General features: G+C 48.0%; 1 long non-coding RNA gene across 1 annotated transcript; it reads right to left on the reverse strand.

The window, feature by feature from the left end:
* Positions 1–457: 457 nt before the first annotated feature.
* On the reverse strand, positions 458–18,467 carry LOC118922635 (uncharacterized). The gene is made up of 5 exons (XR_005028832.2): positions 15,755–18,467; positions 14,905–15,445; positions 14,710–14,807; positions 4,037–7,070; positions 458–2,541 (listed from the first exon to the last, which is right to left on the reverse strand). It is a non-coding gene; the product is annotated as an uncharacterized LOC118922635 (long non-coding RNA).
* Between the last annotated feature and the right edge of the window lie 1,569 nt (positions 18,468–20,036).

The following is a 20,036-nucleotide window of genomic DNA, read 5'->3' on the forward strand; positions in this document are numbered from 1 at the left end:
CACCTAAAAGAAGTCAGAGGTGAGGAAATCACAAAAAAATGAGAACAGCAAAGTCAGCAGAGGCGGGCCACACAGCTCATTCCAAGTGCTTCTTGAATATTCCAAATGAGAGGCTGTGAACTAATAGGAGGAAAATATTCCTGTAGGTTGAGGGAGTAAGATAAGCTTCTGGGAGGGAGAGAAGGGGCCTTAAAGTATGCATAGGAGTTGGACATACAAAGACTGGATGGATGGAGTTTTGAGGATTAAAAACATTCCTCTAGTCACAAAACACCACATATTGCATGATCTTATTTAAATGAAATATCCAAAAGAGGCAAATCTATAGAAACAAAATAGATCAGAGACTGCCTAGATGGAGGGTGGGAAGTAACTGTTAACTGTTAACAAATGCCAACTATTAATAATGATGAAAGTGTCCTAAGATTATGGTGATGGTTCTACAACTCTGCTAAAAAACAGTGAGTTACACACTTTAAGTAGATGTCGCTTTATGCAATGTAAATTGTATCTACTAAAGTTGTTAAAAAACAGGGAGGTGGGGCCCGAAAAGACCATTCCTTCTGTAACTCTGCTTCATAGTTACAGAAGAAATACCTTGTTTTAAGTTCCTAGTCTTTTCCTGTATGAAGGCCCATTTTTAAGGCAAAATATTTTTGAGGCCCCCCAAAGCGGTGTATATGAGAACCTTTAGTTAAGAAAATACATAATGGTAAAAAAATATTGTAAATTTGGTAATTGATTTAAATGATACTTTATTAATCCCAATAGCATGTACACATTAGAAAAAATGGTTCTGTATTGGTAGGGGGAGTATGTTTATTATGCCTATGGACAGGGTTTAGTAGCCCTCTTTCAAGATCTCCTTGGTTTCGGGGGTCCTCAGCCTACAAGTTTGGAATCCTGGCCTGTGCTCTACCAAGAGGTGTTAGGCTCAGCTTCTTTGCCAGGCAAATACTAGTGGGTGGGGACCCATTAGCAGAAAATGTGACACAATCTCTACCCGCTGATGTTTCTGTGTCTTCAGCCCCTCAGCTGAAGTGGTACCCTTTGTGCTTCCAAACCAGTGGGCTTTGCTGAGAGCAGATCCCGCACAGAAGCCAGAGCCATGCGGGCCAGCAGACACTTGTCTCTAGCAAACGTAATTAAAGGCAGCAACAAGCAAGTGCCTATTAATTTTTCATTAGAAAGTCAAAAGCAGCCTCTTAGAAGGCAGCATCACTGAACTTCAGCTTTGGTAGTTAAAGCCAGGCTTTCTCCCCACTGTGTATATACCCACTTCCACAAACGTGGGCATGCACACGTGCGCGCGCGTGCACACACACACACACACAGACACACACACACACACACACACAGAGTCCACAACCTATTTTTTGAGTGGAGAGAAAGACCACACCCCCATCATCTTCAGAAGTCACTTTGCCCCATCCCTCATCTCAGATCACCCCATGTCTATCTGCACATGTAACTGACAATGTGTACGGATCTTATACAATATACTGGTTGTCTCCCCAGCTTGTGTTTACATCATTTTTATAGTTTGAACCCTATTTTTGATACTTTTGGGGAGCTTGCCATTCAAAGTGCTCTATGGTGAAAACTTTTGTAAAGAAAACACAATACTTACTCTGGAATGTGTTTATTTTATAAGCTGGGCAATGTGAGGTAAGAGGAGGAGAGCTGGGACCAGGGGGCGGATGCGGCCCTAGCGGCTGTCTCCCTGTGGGTAAGCAGGGCTGACTGAACTGCATCCTGCAACAGTTAGCTCCTGTCTTGCCTTTCCTGGTCCTGCGGCCTTACCAAGGCAACCCACCTGATGAGAAAAGTCTCTCCACTTAACATAAAAAAGCATTGAGGGGGACAGAGCTAAGCTTGGAGTCTGAATACCTGGGGTTTCTATACCAGCCCTTGGGCTTTCTGGCTATATGATGTCTGATGAGTCACCTCACATCTCTGTCATGCAGTCCCCAGCAAGGATGACAATGCTTTCCTACCCCTCTTGATGACTTGTTATGAGGATTGGGACAATGATGCGAAATTCCTTTTCAAATCATTCACCCTTACATAAAATGGGAGTCATGCTTCATAAATAGCGAATTAATAAATTCATTCTTAATAAATCCAGGTGTTCATTTAAGAGGATAGCATGAAATGAAGTACATCTCTGGGTCTTGGGCTCTTGCATACATTTACAGATGACTGTGATAAATATTTTTATGTCTGTGCTGTGTGTGTACCAGCTTTACTAGTAGTCTGGGAAATCTGCTCTTTCATCTCTGCTGTGTTCAAAGCAGAGCCTCCAGGGCCATGCAGATGAGGTCTCTGTTCTCAAAGACATTCCCTCTTTCAGGATTCTGGCAGACTGCAGCCTGTCTGCTGGGGAGACGGGAGAGCTCCATCCTCCTCCTGCAGGCATGGGTGGTGATTAGAGTGGCCTGTGAGGAGCTTGAGAGGTGCTGAGTGGTGTTTCTGCTCTCAGTGGCCACTCTGTTTGGCCTTGGAGTGGTCTTATCCATCTCTGTGTCACTGACTTTGAATCTGTGATTGGGGACGACAAGCCAAGCCACATTAGAGATTGTGCTGGGGCTGGCTGACCTTCCCCAAGCCGGGATAATCTCTCTCCCTGGCAACAGACAGAGGCACCAAGGGACAGTGACAGATTGTGAAATCCTGGGGTTGGGCTTTCTAGAATTACTTAAAAAGAGAAAATAGTAACAATACCTTGCATTAGTATATTGCTTTTAAAAAGAAAGGAGATAGTCTTTTAAAAAACTATTTCAGGGGCAGCTTTGAAATTGTCTGGTAGAGAATGAACCTGGAGGGTAAGAAATGCATTGTCTTATTCTTAGCTACTCAATATCATTGACAGTATTAGGAGAAATCTTTTTTTTTTTCTCTCTCTTTTCCCCCATATGGGGATGCAGAGGAAGAGAGAAGTGGAGTGACTTGATCAGTACCATGCAGCATTAGGGGCAGACTGTGACCTAACCTTGACATTTTTGTCAACCAAAAGGCAGAGAGAATGAAGTTGAATGACCTAAGAGTATGTTTTGTCCACCTGCATTTGTGGCATGTAGACAGCTCTGAGTCAGACTTTGTACTTGGTCATCTGAGGCATACAGGAATATGCCTGTACTTACAGATCTCAAAGCAATGAAGAAGTTCAGGGGCGGGGCATGGGAAAAAGTGTTAACCTTTTGCAAGATAACTACCTGAGACGAGGCCACTAAGGTATCTTCTAGCAAGGTAAGACCAAATTTAACAGGCAGGAATGGATGAACCAATGGTTTATTTCTGTTGCTTAAGGAGTTTTAGTGATGCTGAAAGATTTTAAACAATCAGCAAACTCTGGTCAGTGGCCACATTTAGTCCACTGCCTGTTTTTATAAATAAAGTTTTATCACCGCACAGCCACATTCATGTATTTGTTGTCTCAGTCTGCTTTTGTCCTACATGACAGAATTGAGTAGATATGACAAAGACCAGATGGCCTGCAAAGCCTAAAATATTTACCATTTGATCTTTTAAGAAAAAGTTTGCCAAACCCTGCCTCACACCATACACATAAAAAATTAACTCGGATTTATCATAGACCTAAATGTAAAGCCTAGAACCGTAAGAAGAGTACATAGGAGAAAATCTTTGTGACCTTGGGTTATGAAGACTTCTTTGATATAATATCAAAAGTACAATTCATTATTTTTCAAATTATTCAAAACATTTTTTGATAAATTGGACTTCATCAAAATAAGAAGTCTTCAAAAGACATTGTTAAAGAATGAAAAGATAAGACATAGACTGGGAGAAATTATTTGCAGATCAAATATCTCATAAAGGATTTGTATGCAGCATCTCTAAAGAACTCTAAACTCAGTAATGAGAAAACATCCCAATAAAAATGAGCAAAAGACTTGAACAGACCCTTCACCAGAAATGGGTGAAAATATATAGATAAGGCCTAAGTACATGAAAACTACATCATTAGCTACCAGGGAAAAGCAAATTAAAAGCACAGTGAGAAACCATTACATACCATTTAGAATAACTAAAATTAAAAGGTGACCATGCCAAATGTTGGACAGGATATGAAGCAGCTGAAACTTTGTACACTGCTGGTGGGAATATAAAATGGTGCAACCACTGAAAAACAGCCTGGCAGTTTCTTAACCAATTAAGCATCCACATACCATATAATCCATCAATTTCACTCCTAGGTGTTTATCCAAGAAAAATGATAGCATATAAACATAGGTCCACATAAAGACATGTACACTAACATTTATAGTGGCTTTATTCATAACTAGAAACAACCCAAATCAATCCATTAATAAGTGAATAGATAAAAATTAGTATAGCCATGCAATGGAATGCTACTCAGTAGTAAAAGGGATGAACTATTGACAATAAACCTCAAAATAATTATAACAATTACTCTGAGTGGAGGAAGCCAGGCAGAAGTAAGAACATACTGTGTGATTCCATTTATAAAAAATTCTAAAAAAGGCTAACTAATCCATAGTGATAGAAAGTAGATCAGTGGTTGCCTGGGAAAGGAAAAGGGGCAAAGAAGAGCAGGAGGGATTTGCAAAGGTATCCAAAGAAATTTTGGGGGTAATGGATGTTCGTGCTCTTGATTGTAGTGATGGTGTCACAGGCATGTGTGTGTGTATATACATGTGTGTCAAAACTTCAAATTGAACACTTTAAATATATGCAGTTTATTTTATGTCAGTACACATAGCTATATTGACAAAAAAGCTATTTTTAAAGATTGAGGTATAATTGACATATCACATTATATATAAAGCTATTTTTTTAAAAGAAAGAAGAAAATCCCCTGAGGTTGTTATTTCTTTCTTTAAACACTCTGTGTAGTGGGAAGCAGCCAGCCTACTCCCCAGGTTTTAACTCCTTATTCTCACCTCAGTGGTTTATCTCAGCAGTGACTCTGTCCTCTAAAGCTTTACCTTCATCATAAGTGACCACAGGCGACAGCTGTATTGCCATTCTGCCATATGGGCTACCAGAATACTATCTCCTAATGCTAATGGGGTCCTTGCTGCCTTTCAATCCAACTAGGTCAGATAGCCAATCTTAGATTCTATTTGCTTGAGAATCTGTTGCATCAATCAGTCTGTTGATGAGGGTTAACTACAGAGAACAGAATCCACTCTAGTTAAAGCAGAAAGGAATGTACTAAAAGATGCTGGAGACAGGTTCAAAGAGGAAGGTCTCAGCCATTTCTGCATGTGGGAATTATCTCTATGTGGGGAATGGTTGACTATAGAATAATCAAATTGACATCATAGAAGTACGTTTTAATGATGCTTTCCCCCTAATATGTCATAATATCCCAAGTCCTAGTAAAATAAAACTCGACTTCAAACCAGGATGGCTTATTCCAGGGATAATTTTCCTGGGGTTAAGTAAGGACAACGTGATTCTAGAACATCTCATTGGACTGGAAAGCAAAGATGCCCTCGGAGATGGGTGGGAACGTGTCAAAACAGCACAGGATGCTGCACACTGCACATCTATTAGAACTGCTCGAACAAAACAACAGGAACCTGACAAGGTCCCAAGAGGTGATTCCAGGCCCACTCCAGGACGGCTCAGGGACTCAGAAGTCTGCAGTGCAAGGACATACCTCCAGGGACCTGGATATGGACCAAAAATACAGTGCCAGCACCTCTGAGAAATCTTTGAGGAAGCTGCCAGGAAAGAGTCCTGTAGAAATCAGGAACCCTGGGTTCTCAACTGCTGCTAACCTGCCTTTTGCATGCCCACAAGCAGGTCTTTTCTCTTCTGAGCCTCTGTGTCCTGTGTGTTCAATAAGTAGGGAGGGGTGGACCCTAAGTTTTCCAGCTGAGTTTCCTGGCACTCTGAGCCTCCTCGGATTGCCTTGGGATACTGCAAAGGGAGCCAATATTAGGGTGAGCTCCACCTAGAACACCCCTGCTTTTATCTGTTGTATATTTGGCAGATAGACTTCTCAACTGACAGACTCAGGAGGTGCAGAAAACATCGAGTCCTCCATTTGCTAAGTTTCTAAATTAATTTCTGACTCCTAGGACCCATTCCCAAAAGCTGGATGAAATATGCATCCCACATATTCTTGGCTCTGAGGTGGTGCCTTGCTTCTGGACATGGGGTGCTCTAACAAGCCCCATCTCTGTCCAGTGGCCCCTGTGCGTCCAGGTGTCCCTGATGATTCTGTGCCACCCCCAGGACACAGGTACCTTTTGGGAGCTGACCAATGTCCCCTCTGCCTTTCTTTTCCTTATCCCATAGACCCTCTTTCTAGCCCACCCTTCCTTCTGGGAAAATAGCCTGAAGCAAATTTCCTTCTGTGTTTCTTTAAGATTTTCATTCAATCTATGCCAGTGAGTCCCCACTATGGGTTGAATTGTGTCTCCCCAAAAAGATGTGTTGGCGTCCAAACCCCCAACACCTCAGAATGTGACCTGATTTGGAGATAGGGTCCTTACAGAGATAAGCCAGTTTAAATGAGGTCATTGGAGTGAGTCCTAATCCAATGTGACCAGTGTCCTTGTAAGAGGAGGAAATCTGGACTCAGACAGGCATAGCGGGAAGAAGATGTGAAGAAACTTGGAGAAGAGGCCTTAGCCAAGGAGAGAGGCCTGGAGCCGACAGTTCCCTCACAGTCCCTCAGAAAGAGCCAGGACTGCTCAGACCTTACTCTCAGGCTTCCAGCCTCCAGACCTGGGAGACAGGAAGATTCTATTATGTAAGCCGCTCAGGTCAGGGTATTGTTTGCAGCCCTAGAAAACAAATGCAGTCTCCTTCCCCTCTTTTCCCTCCTTTGCAAGCCCTTTAAGTTCTCCTAGGTATTGCTAGTTCTCCTAGCATCTGCTTGAATGGGAGAAAGGAACAGGGAAGAAACCGTAAGCACATATTTCATAACTTTCTCAGCAGAGAATCAGGTAAGAACAAAGTACAAATCACTCAACTGGTGATTGAGTGCTGCCACTGGGTGATGGTCCAGGGGAGTTCATTCTGCTATTCTCTCCACTTTTGTGTATTATGAAAATTTTCATTGTAAACCACTAAAAAGGAAAATAGAAAGCATCACTGTACATCACTGGGCCAAAAGATGACTAAGGGGCTTCCATCTCTAAAGCTCCATCACGGTAGCTTCCATCCCTCTCCTTATCCCCATCAGCCAGACTCTACTGACAGCACAAAGAGCTGCCCCCACCCCCAATCTCCAGCTGGTGCCACTGACACCAGAGCCCGTGCCCAGCTCAGCCTGGAGACTTCCTTCCCCAGCCAGGCTCCAGCGCCGAGGCCTTTGCAGCCATGGAGCAGATGAGCCGAGCAGAGCAAGGATGGCAGAGAGGCCCTCCTGAATCCCGAACACCCTACAAGCCCTACCATGGCCTGGGCTGCCTCGCCAGGTCCTCTCAGCCACTCACTCTAGCTCCTCTGTCCTCGCAGGAGCCTTTTCCCCTGAATGCTGTTATTATCATTTGAATCACCACATGACTACTCAAATATTACCGACGAGCTCTCAAATTATCTTTGGGGACATAGCTACCTCAGCTCTTGACCAGTACTCTCCCTCATCAAGCCCTCCTTGACCCTCATCTCTGGGTCAGGGTGAAAGAAGCCATGGAAACAGTATTATCTGTGATGTTTTAAATGAGTTGAGGCTACCACTGGCATGAGGACCATGTTCCCCCTGGCATGGTGGTGAAGCTCAGTAGTTCTCAACTGCATCCCACTTCAGGGGCCGCTCTTTAGGTTTTCCCTCTTAATACCTCTTCTAATCTCACTCCTTCCTTTACAACCCACTAGTGTTGACATTTCCACTGGCAAAATAAGAAAAGGAAAGTGGGCCTTTCATGGGACTGATTTAATAACATTTTCAAGAAACGGTCCTTTTATTTTAGGATTGTGTTCTTCCTATATACTGGTCTTAAAATGTTTCTTTCATGAGTTGGTAGCATCAGTGTATTACAATATATCAGCCAGGGTTTAACTGCAGGTATAGCAATCACTGAGTTATTTTAAGCAGAAAAGAATTGAATACAGGAATTTAGGACTTTACAAAATCATTGGAAGGGCTGGTGGAGAAGAGGTAGGCTGGGCTTCCAGGGACACCTCCCCAAAGTCCTGCCATCTCTGCCATGATCAGGAATCTAGGGAGTCTGGAAGCCACTGGTCCCATCTACCAGCTCCAGGACCACATCCCTTTGGCTGTGCTCCACATGATTCACATCAGCAAAATCAGTGTAACACATCTGCCCTCTTGACACCCCCCAGCACTAGAGCCTGGGCCTGGGATCTCTGCTACTGCCATCCAAGAGAACCAAACATCTTAACCCCTGAGCTAGCCAGGAGAAACGGTGGCCACAGCAAAAGCACCCACCTGGCCACACTTCTGCCATCCCAACGGCACACAAGCATGGGCCTGGTAGAGGGGGTCTTGTGCAGACCAGAACAGGAAGTCCTGCTATAGCGGAGGGTGCAGTGGCTTGAACCAGTCTGCAAGATATGTCATAGATGGTAGTTTAGTGGGTAATTCTGTGGCTGAACCCCTAAATTTTACTCATTTGTGAAATCCCAGATCCCTGGTTGGTGGAGCAGGGGAGTCAATCTGCTACAGCAGCTCTAGTGAGGACAGAAACTAAATGACTTAGATTCACACCCAAATATCCAATAAATGTGAGAAGAAGTGCTCCTCCTCAGTAGTCATCAAGAGAATGCAAATTAAAATCACAATTAAATCTTGATTAAAATCCTCACTACACACCTACAAGAATGACTAACATGGAGGAGGGACAATACCAGGTGTGCACGAGAGGGTAGAGCAAGGATAGCTCTCGTTCACTGCTGGTGGGGTGTATGTCAAAACAGAGGCTGTAGAAAACTCTGGCAGTACTTACTACAGTAAGTATGGATGACTTCTGACCCAGTAATTCCATCCTGAACCCATCAAAAAAAAAACAAGCATGAAAATGCTCATGGCACCACTATTTTTAAGAGCCCCAAACTGAAGACAACCAAAAGCCCATCAACAGCAGTGCATACTGGAGTGTATGCACACACTGGAACACTACAGAGCAATGAGAACCACACAACCACAATCACATGCAAGAGTATGGGTGGTGGATTTCACACACACTGTGCTGAGCCAAAAAAGACAGATACGGAAGAGGTCGTACCATCTGCTGCCATTTAAATACAGCACAAAAGCAAGAACTTCAAGGTTGGAGCAGTGGTTCTCCTTGCAGGTGGATAGGAATTGGAAGGGAACACCGGGCAGATTTCTGGGGGTATTGGTCATGTTTCATTTCTCAATCGGGATGCTAGTTACACATGTGTGTTCACTTGGTGAATTTTTGTCTTGCTGTACACTTATGATACATGTGCTTTTTTATATGTATATATACTTCAGTAAAATTTACAAAACAAAAAAGATTACTTAGCTTTCAATCTTTCTCTTTCTCAAAACACCTCCCCTGCCCCTGATAATAACAACGGTTGCATTTATGGAGCACCTACTATGTCCCAGGTACTGCCCATCCATACCGCTGATTCTCACAGCCTCCATGTGGGGCGGAAAGTCATTTTGTGAAAGAGGCGCCAGAGATGAAGAGAAAATAAGCAACCTGTCTAAAGTCATCCAGCAGACAAGTGGTTAACCATGAGTCAAACCCATGACTCTTCAGCAGAAGTCCTTCCAACACAGCCTGTGCTACTCTGCTGTGCTCCATCTCTTTTCCTGGTCTGCAGCCTCACTGGGCACATGGTCCTTTGCCAGGAGCTTGGCTCCCTTTGTCCTCTCTCCTTTGCTCCTCTCCCTGAGCTCCATGTAGGTAATGCTGAGCAGCTGCCACCGTCTCCAAGCACCCTAGAGGGCAACATGTTGTTCCTTGATGACAGGCCTCAGGGAGCCACAAACAGGTACTATCACCATACCCAGGTGGTCTAGCATTCTGGAACTTGTCCTTGACCTCATGCCAGCTCCTCCTGGGAACAGTCTAGGCAGTGCTTGGGGGATCTGTCAAAGCCCACAGGAGCAGGGCTGTCAGACTCTCACCCTGGACCAGCCCCCATGAAACCTGCATTGCTCCACCATCTCTGGCAAGAGTGGGCTGAGACCAGCAGGGGCTGAGCCCCTGGATAATCTTAAGCCTTGCGGCCTGGCTGGCGGAGGACATTCCTGATGCCCTCGGGGAGTCCCCCTCCCATGTTGTGAGGACTCATGTTGAGAGCGTGCTCTCTGAGGGCAGGCCCTGGCTCATTCTCCACTCCCACACTGGCACTCCCAGTGCCTGGTGGCCACGGAGGGAAGTGCCAGGTACTGAGAGAGGCAGGCACTGAAGAGACAGATGAGATGAAGAAAGATGTAGTATCCCTGCCTGCTGGCAGCATACTGCCCTGGAGGTGACAACAACTATTATTTATTGAGCATCATTATTTCCTGGGCATGGTTCTGATCTCCTTATAGCATTGTCTCACTGAGGCCTTTAAAGGTGCTATCTGATTCCCATTTTATCGATGTGGGAACTGAGGCTCAGAAGTTTAAGTGGCTTGTGGGGCAGGCCCTCCAGGATGGCCCAGTCTTCCCCTTCTCCTCACCTTTACATCCCTTGTGCAATCCCCTGTCATTTGAGTGTGGGCTGGACCTACTGCTTTGCTTCTAATGAGGAGAATAGGGTAGAGGTAATGGAATGTCACTTCCAAGACTGAGTGATAAAAAGACCTCCTCTTGGGTGCCCTCTTTGGTGGGTCCCTCCCCTGGGGGAGCCAGCTGCCAGGCCATGGAGAGGTCTGCATGAGTGAGCTTAGGCGCAGCTCCTCCCCAGCTGAGCCCTGAGATGACTGCAGCCTTGGGTGACATCTTGATGGCCGCCTCAGGAGAGCCCCCAAGCCTGAAGCACCCAGTGAAGCTGGTCTCACATCCCTGGCCCTTGGAGCTGTGAGATAATAAACGTTTGCTTTTTAAGCAGCCGAATCCTGGGGACCTTGTTACAAAGCAGTGGGTAGCTAATACACTTGCCCATCCTCATGCAGCCATCTGCGATAGAGCCCAGGAACGTCTGACTGACGTCCACGCTTCACAGCACTCCCTGTACTGTTTCTCCTGTGAAAGGAACACAATCAGTGCTTGAACTGAACTGAGACTACCCGGAATTGATGAAGAGGGTGAGAGCTGAGTGAGCTTGGGCAAGAATCTTAACCATTCTGTGCCTCAGTTTTCTCATATATAAAATGGGATGGTAGTAATACCCAATTCTATAAGGTTGTTGTGAGGTCTGAATGAGTTGATTCATGTGAAGCTCTTAGAACATAGTGAACACTCAATAAGAGTTAACCCATCATTAGTGCGAGGGGAAATAATGTACGCAGATATTAAATGAAATAATGTTTGCCTCAGTCCATGCTCCTCTGAAAAAGCAGTGTTCTCTATTGCAAAATGGATATAACAATACTGTCATTCCTTGGCCTTGTAGTACAGTGCGTAGAATGTACTAGAAGCTTAATAAATGGCACCCATTGTAGGACTACATTGACTAATGTTCTAACAGTAGCACATGGAAGATGGGTGGCCAGTGAGTGCTGTTACAGTGTGGCCTCTGTTGATCCCACTCACCTGAGACACTGCGCTGGGGCATGCGAGCTGGCTGAAGGGGGAGGGCCGTGTGGGGGCAGAGAGTATGTGCTTCATGGGAAATCCAAGAAGACGCTAGACCTCCCCCCTGGTCCTGGGGAATGTGCTTCCTCAGAGCACTAGCCAGCTGCTAATAGGTCCTCAATGCACCAATTAAGGGATTATGTTAACAATCCCAAGAAGGAAATTGGTTCCATGAAAATCCCCAGGTCCCTGGGGCTGATGGGCCTAATGAGTCCTAGCACAAAGGACACCACCATGTCTCATTCCAATTGGATCTTTTTTGCAATCGCATGGTTTGTGCTCAAATGCATTCCAAAAGAAAGAAATAAGTAAATAATGCAAAAAAGATGGACCTTATTCTGCAGCCCTATGTGGAAATACTTGAGAAAATGTGATGACCATCTTTGTTCAAAGATTTGGAGATTTATGAAACATGTATGTATAACTTCCTCTAGCAATTTCTTGTTGAGTTTTTTGGCATTTGAAGTGCCAGATACCATAAACAAGAAAATGCAAAACAGCCCCAGTTATACTGGAACATACTATTTAAAAAGTACAACTGCAGAGCACCCCAAATACTGCCATTTTCACTGGGGTCTGACAGCGTTGGCTGTGAACTTCAGGGCTGTGGTCCTGGCTGGGGCAGATCACTTCCCTTCTCTGGATTTTCTCATCTACAAAGTATCAGGCTTGGATCTATCATTGGTTTTCAAATTGTGTTCCTCGGAGCTCCTGGGTTATATCAATCAGAGCTGCTCCCCTTTCATCAGCCTCACAACTAGATTCTGATTTTTTTGAAAAAGGGATTTCCCTGCTTAAAAAAAAAAAAAAAAAGACATTTGAAAGCTACTTTCTTATATCATCTCTAAGTTCCTGTCTAGTGCTGATATTGTTAGAGACTGTGTTCAAGAGGAGAGGGAAAGGGGGATAAAAATGGCATAGGAAACATAGGAGTCAGACTCAAGGATGACCTTCCCTAACAGCAAAGAGCATGCATCACTGTCAGGAGTAACATGGGAGGAGGGCTAAGGAACTTTCGTTTGCAGAGATCTTTGAGAAGAACAGCAGAAGGGCTAGGGTGCAGGGAGAAACTATCCTACCCAGGGCTGGGGGAAGATGAGATGATTCCATGGTGGGAGGATTCCACGGCCCTGTGAAATTCCTATGTGCGCTGAGCAATTCCTGGATGGGGAAAGGCCCTGCTCACCACAAGGCAAAGTCTATTTGCCACATTTCTTCCTTTCTACCTGGGCTTACTCCTCCCAGCTTCCCAGGCTGAATTATGCATTCAACAAACTGATTCCATGAGTTCGCCTACTACGTGCCAAACACAGTATGAGTGCAGGGGACACAGCCGTGAACCAGGCAAGAGTCCCTGCCCTCTCCGAATGTACACTCCAGAGGGTGACCCGGAAACTGACCTACAAACTGGGACACCTGTTCCAGGGCTCTGAAGGAGAAGTAGAGCAACAGTAGCAATTGCAGGGGGCTGGGACCCTGGGGGTTTACTGCGCTGGGCTCCTTTGAGAAGTGACGTTTGAAGGAAAACCTGAAAGAGAGTGAGGATTAACCCAGGGTACCCCTATCGCAGGGAGGGAGCACCTCCCTGCACCCCCATGCATGCCCAAAGTGATTGTGTGCTTTAGCTCATTGCCAAGTTCTATGGGAAGGAATCCGCTCCCTGGGTTGTCTCACTGCCTGGACCAGCTCCCCTGCCTGTCCTTCCAGCTCATGCTTCTCAAACCTGAGTGTGCACCAGAATCACCTGGGTGCTTGTGCAAATACAAGCTTCTGTCCCCCCCCCACCACCCGATTCAGTGTTGGTGAGGCTAGTGCTGCTTCCCAACCGCACCTGAGAAGCACTGCCTGCTCTGGGGTCACCTCCCTGTTGAGGTCTCTCCAGACACCCAACTTCAGAGAGACAGGAGACTCCCAGCCTGGCTGGGAGGTCAGGACAAATGTCTCAGTGACCCTGGGATCCTGGGAGTGTTGTCTGGGGCAAACTGCCTGGAGAACAGAGCAGCCCCCTGTCACGGGATGTGGGGAAGGTATGGCAGAGTATGCGCTGTGAGTCAACTCCTTCCACTTTTTGGGGCCTGCTTCACACTGAGGGTGCTTGTGAGAAGGGTGGGGGAAGGGCAGCAGGCTTGACCAGTGTGTGGTTGCAGAGGGACCATGGCACACAGGGAGCTCCACCAGACATGTGGGCTTTTTCCTTTTTTTTTTATGGAGTGGGAAGGCCTCTGGAAGCTGTGTTCTATGTCCTGGCTCCTAAAAGAAGCTGTCTTGTATGGTGGAAGGGTGTTGACTTTGGAGTTAGCCTTATTAGACAGAACTATTGTTTGCTTATTGTGTGACCACAGCAAAATTACTTAACGCCTCTGAGATGTAGTTTCCTTACCAGTGGAATGAAAGCATCTCTTCTCCCTGAGGGCCTGACACTCAGGCTGCTGGAGGAGAGAGAGTCCTTTCCTTAGCTAAGTCCTCACAAGGTGTGGCTCAGGGTCCCTCTGCAGACGGTGTCCACCCTGACGCTTGTCTCCCTCTCCCCTCCCAGTGCAGCTCTCAGGTGGGGTCTGCAGAGCCTGAAATCAGCAGAGAGAGCCTCCTGCTTTCCCATGGGAGCCGGGCCACCTGGCCAGGGCTCAGCCCCCGACCCTCAGGATTTCTGTCTGCCCTTCACTAGCCCAGAGACAAAGCCCTGCTGGCCAGTGAGGCTCCCCTCAGGAGGGATGGCAGCAGGGAGGGGGGTCATTCAGCTTTGCAGGCCCACTTTCTAGCTGGAACAATGTCTGGTCGATGGAACCAAAGGGAAGGGTGTTGGAGAAAGGTTGCCCCAGCAGAGGAAGGCCCAGCCAATGTACGAGCTTAGGGTTTGGAGACTCCCCAGTGGGGCCTTGAAGCCCAGCACCAGCACCTGGTCCAAAGCTTGCTCTGTGGCATGCTGTTCCCCCCAAATAGCATGCCTCTTTGGCTGGGAATAAAGTCAGTGCTACTCATTTGTACCCCTCCTTCAGCCTATGTCAGGCCCCCCACAAAGCCCCAGGAGAACAAGACTGTACCTGGGTGTGAGGCGGGCCTGGGTATAAGCTCCACATGGGGCTTGTCCATTTCCGCCTTGTCTGTGGGTCCATCCTTAGCACCCAGCACAGGATCTGGCCTGGAAGAAAAGCTCATCAATATTTGTTGAATGAATGATAGGCAAGAAGGCTCTATAAAGTAGTGGTTTAGGGCATGGGATCTAGAGTGAAACAAACCTGGTTTCAAACCATCTCTGACCTCACCAGCTGGGTGTCAGAGCCCCGTGGTCCTCATCTGTGAACAGTGATGAATATGATGGCACCTGCTTCCCGGGGCTGCTGGAAGAGCAGGTAAGACCAGGCCTGACAGTGTGCGTGGAAGGGGCTGAGGGCAGGTGGGCTTGACAGGGCCTTAGTGTGGTGGCTGGGGCACGGGGCAGGGGAGAAGGGAGGTGGTCAGGATCTCCAGACCTCCCAAGGGGCTTCTTCAAACCAGTTGGGGTTGAAGCTTACTGAGCAGAGAGGTGGCAGAGACCATTCTGCAGCATGAGAAGCTAGAAAGAGTCTAGGGGAGAGAAAGGACCCCCACAGCAGGAACGGGGCTGAAAGGGCTGGCTGGACCCACATAAGTCATGGGGGTCCCACAGGGGTCTTCTCCAGCTCCTGGAAGTGTCAGGGTCGCAGCTTGCCTGGCTTCTCTCTGTGGCTTCTGCCTCCTCCCAGCTTGGCTCTCTGGCTGGAACCCAGGAGCACAATGGCATTTCAAAGGGGCTCAGCACTGTAGAAGCCAGCGACAGGAGAGACACAGAAGGTGAGAACGTGAGGAAGGCAGGGGTGAAGAGCAGGTGGTCCAGTGGCCAAGCCTGTGGCCAGTGTGAGGAGGAAGGGTAAGGGGGTGGGGGCCAGATGGATCCCCTTGAACTTGACACCCCACAGCTGGTCATCCCCCACCATCCAGAAGCTTTGGAGCCAGATGACATCCCCTCCCCTCCCCAGGTAAGTAAAGGGGCTGGCCCCATCCTAGTGCACCTGTGAAGTGGGCATGATCTGGGCTGCTGTGCTCTGCCAGAGTATATGAGACCCTTACCCAGGACAGCAAGGGCTCCATACAAGACACTTCTTAGCAGCAGTCACCAGGGCCACTCTGTCCAGGCAACAGGCTTCCACTGGAGACTGGGCCAGGTCCTACCAGCCTTCTCCAATTGTGAAAGTGGAGGGGAGCAATGGGCCTTCAAATTTTGTTTTGTTTTGTTTTTGTTTTGGGGGTAGTAGAGATGTAGCAAACAGAATTCAGCAGTATAATTAAATGAAGCTTATAATAAATTAATCTGCCAGATAATTATATATGTAACTGCTATTATTTTACATGGTAATTAGTCATAAATCATAAACAGTCCACAGAAACAAAGGTAACTGGTGTTCCTTTTACACAGCCAAGCCAGCAGGTCTCCTCCGTCTGGTTGGGTCTCCCGGATGTCGTGGATCCCGGCCGAGAGTTCCCTACACTCCCTCACACTCAGCCGCTGACACTCGCTTGCACCTCCTGTGGCCCCGAGCCCCAGCGCCTTCCTTCCGCTCCCCGTCATCTCGCAGGCCCACCCTGTCCCCAGTTGGGGGGGGCCTGGGGCAGTACATTCAGCCTCTCCTTAATTTCTGCTCTGACCTTTAGGCTGTCCTCCTCCTTCAGTTTATCAACAGATATAGCTGTTCCGCACCCCCACATGGCAAGGTCGGTACTAATGCTGGGAGACAAAGGCGGAAGGGACCAGTCAAATGGTCAAGAGAAAACTGGGAAACATTTGGGCGTATGATGATGACATACGCTTGCTCTGTGATGTCTCTATGCATGTATTATTGCTCGTGATCAAGATATTTTTGTAGGACTCAAAAGTGGTTATTTTTTTAGAAAGAGATGAATAAGATCCAGCTTTTTATCCAGAGGAGCGAATGAGCTGACAGAGGAAACAGCCTCCATCCCTCTTGATCAAAGCCCTGGAATAAAGCTGGAAGGGTCTACAAAGGCCAGTGAAGCAGCTGTGTGGGCAATGGCTCTGTTTGGGTCTGGGGCACAGCTCAGAGTAGGTTTCATTGAGTGACATGTTTGAAGGATGAGGAATGACAAAACGAGCTAACATTTACTGAGCACATACCACATGCCAGGTGCTGCTCCAAGTCTGTGCATGTACTAACCCACAGTATCGTGAGGCAGCTGCTACTCTCGTCTGCCTTTTACAGAGAAAGCAACCGAATATAGTGGGTTGCAAGGTGTCCCCCAAAAAGGTAAGTCCAAGTCCTAACACCGGTCCCTGTGAATGTGGCCTTATTTGAAAATAAGGCCAAATATAATTAAGAATTAAGATTTCATCTTAAGATCTTAAAATCAAATTACAGCTCATCACAAGATGAGATCATTTTGGGTTGAGGATGGGCCCCAAATCCAGTAACTGGTGTTCCCTATGACAGAAAGGGAAAGAGAAGGAGATACAGGACACAGAGACACAGGGGACAAGGGCCTGGGAAGACAGAGGCAGAGACTGGAGTTAAGCTGCCATAAGCCAAGGAAACCCGAAGGCACGGAGGCTGGAAGAGGCAAGTAGGATTCTCCCCCACAGCCACCAGAGAGAGCGGGACCCTGTCCCTAGCTGGGTATCAGGTGGCAATCATTCTCTGGAGAATCATTGGCTGAGTCACCGCGAATGATCTCTCCTTCTTTCCTCCCACCCCCGAGGTCTTCAAATCCTCATCAGGGGAGGGGAGGGCTACCCCCACTTCCCTAGGGTGGCATCAGCCGACCCCAGGAACCTGGTCCCAGACTCACCATCCACTCTGTGTATGCCCAGCCCGCCAGGAACAGCCTGGCCAGGAGAGCAAGCAGCACCTGGGGTCGCTGCGTGGGAAGTCCTGCAGGCTGACGCAGCCCCTAAGAGGAGGGGCTCGGTTCCTGCCGTAGGCTGGGGTCTCCCTGCCAGCACAGCAGCAGCAGACTAGGCTGCGTGTCCTGTGGGGAAGAAGGGAGGCTCACCTGGTGGGCTGGTCTGGCCTAACCTCAGTCATCAGGAGACTCCTGGGCCTTTCAGATGGACAGGGCTTCGAGTGGGGCAGGCCCAGCCTTCTGGGCTTGGCAGGAGGCTGTTCTGTGACTCTCTGTTCTGCCATGTTCTCACTCCCTCCTGTATCCTGATTTCTCTGAGAAGGCTGGGGACTGGTGTGCTCCTCGTTGGGAAGCAGTTCTTGCTGCAACAGGAAAGCAACTTTGGTGTTCTCACGGCAGACAGGAGCACAACTGAGGCCTGGGGAGCCCAAAGGATGGGAGGGAAAAGTGTGGGGAGGCTTGTGGAAAAGAAATCACGCCACCTGTCCCTGGGCCCAGGGTGAGAGTGAGGCTGCTAACCCAGGAACATGCTGATTTCCAGACAGACAGCCCTAGGCGCCCTGAGCAGCCCCACCCAGCTCCCAGTGGGAACCCCTCCTGGGTGTGCGGAGGGCCCAGCTCAGGGGCTCTGCAGGGCCGCATGAGGTTTGTCAGACTCCAGGCAAGGCAGACCCAGGCAGACTGTTCTCTTCCCCTCATTTATTCTTTCCATCTCCGCCTGGCGCACCCCCCCACCCAGGGTAGTCACTAAGTCTCTGCTGGCGTCTGCGCAGGGAGGCAGAGTGGCTCCATTGGGTCGCTTCTGGGTACGTTCTCTTCTGGAGCATAGGATGGATGTCAGTGCCCTGAGGCGGCTGGAGGAGCCTGCCAGTCTCCAGGGAGGGGACCCAGGCTGCAGGAAGGAACTGCTTCAAACATGCAAGCAGGCCTTTTGGGTAGGACTGAGCAGGATGCCAAAACTGGGAAGAGACGTGTGTGGCCATTGTCATTTTGTGGGCACTGAAATGGGTTTATGTTCCACTGTGACAACAGAGGAGAGAGGATTTCATTGTTGGGCTCTTACTTTCTCTGTGATGGAGATTGACTTAAACACACGAGTGGGTTCATCATGATGGTGGTGCTTGGGCCGTACCGTCACGTGGTGCTGAATGGTGACCAACCCGGCAGCCAGGCTGGGTGGCTACAGTGGGAGATGATTCCAGATGGTGAGTGCCCAGCGGGGACACCTATGGCCTTCGAGCTAAAGCACATAATGAATGCAAGTTCTGGAACACCTTCAGGGTTTATATCGAGGAACTTAAGCTCTTTTTTGCCTTAGTTTCACCATCTATAAAATGGGAGTCTGACAGTATTGACTTAATAGACTTGTCTGAAGAAATACATGGGTTAATGTATGTGAAAAAGTATGAACAGTGCTTGGCACATAGTAAGGGCTAAGCAATATTAGCTATGACTCTTCAAAGGTCCCCCTTGCATTACGGGCCTGCAATGTGTGAGTCACTGTGCATTTGGAGGATGTGCTTATGGGTTTCTGTATTTCTGAGTCCCCTGGTAACATTGTCATTATGATAATATCATTAAAAACCTGCCCTGGGTAGTGTTGCCTCAGAGCAGATGACAACCTGGGGAGACTTAGGGGTGCAGAGCATGGACCTAATTGCTTCTGACCCAAGTCTTTTTCTCTCACCCTAAATCAGCCTTTCCTGATTTATACCTTGCACTCCATACTGTCAGCTTTTACTCCTGTATCTACAGATTCGATATCACATGAGCACCTCTCACAGGATTCCTCTTCTCTGCTCAACTAAACCACATGGTCAGGGCCAGGGGTTGCCTGAGAGGTTCGAGTTCACCTCCCCCATTGTTCAGAGGACATCCGGAACCAGGCGAGTGGCACCTGGGGACAGAGTGACACAGTGGGGACTCTGTGACATGGCTCTTCCACTGTGCTGGTGCCTCCCAGGAGGAGGAAGAGGAGGGGTGGTTTGCATCTCCCCTAGTCCATGGGGTTTCCATCAGACCCCATGACTGGCCTCCAGCTGGAAGCCCCAGGGAAAATGTGCTTGTGGCACTGGGCTGGGACAGGCTTGGAATTGGTCATCAGGAGGAAGGAGGGGAAAGCACGGCCTGAAGCCCTGGCTTGTCCCACTGGCTAGGCCTCCTGGGGTGGAGTGGAGCCCAGTCTGGGCCTGACCAATGTCCTCCAACCACATTAGACTTGTCCTTTGAAGGAGTTCTTGCCCCCAAGGACCAGAGGCACCACCACCTCGGGCCCCTCTGGGAGCAGCCTATGCACTTAAAACTGTGTTCTGGGACCACAAGAGAGGGAAGCAGCAGACATTCCTGCAGTTGGGAGAGAGGCAGCTAGGGCCTCTGCTCTGCTCTGCATTGGAACACATGCAACTCCTTTCAACCACTGAATGAGCCGAGCAACAGCTCATTTAATCCTCACGGCAACCCTGCAACTAGGTATTGTTTTGTCTTTATCTTACATGTA

Source organism: Manis pentadactyla, chromosome 1 (assembly GCF_030020395.1).
Source record: "Manis pentadactyla isolate mManPen7 chromosome 1, mManPen7.hap1, whole genome shotgun sequence".
NCBI lineage: Eukaryota > Metazoa > Chordata > Mammalia > Pholidota > Manidae > Manis > Manis pentadactyla.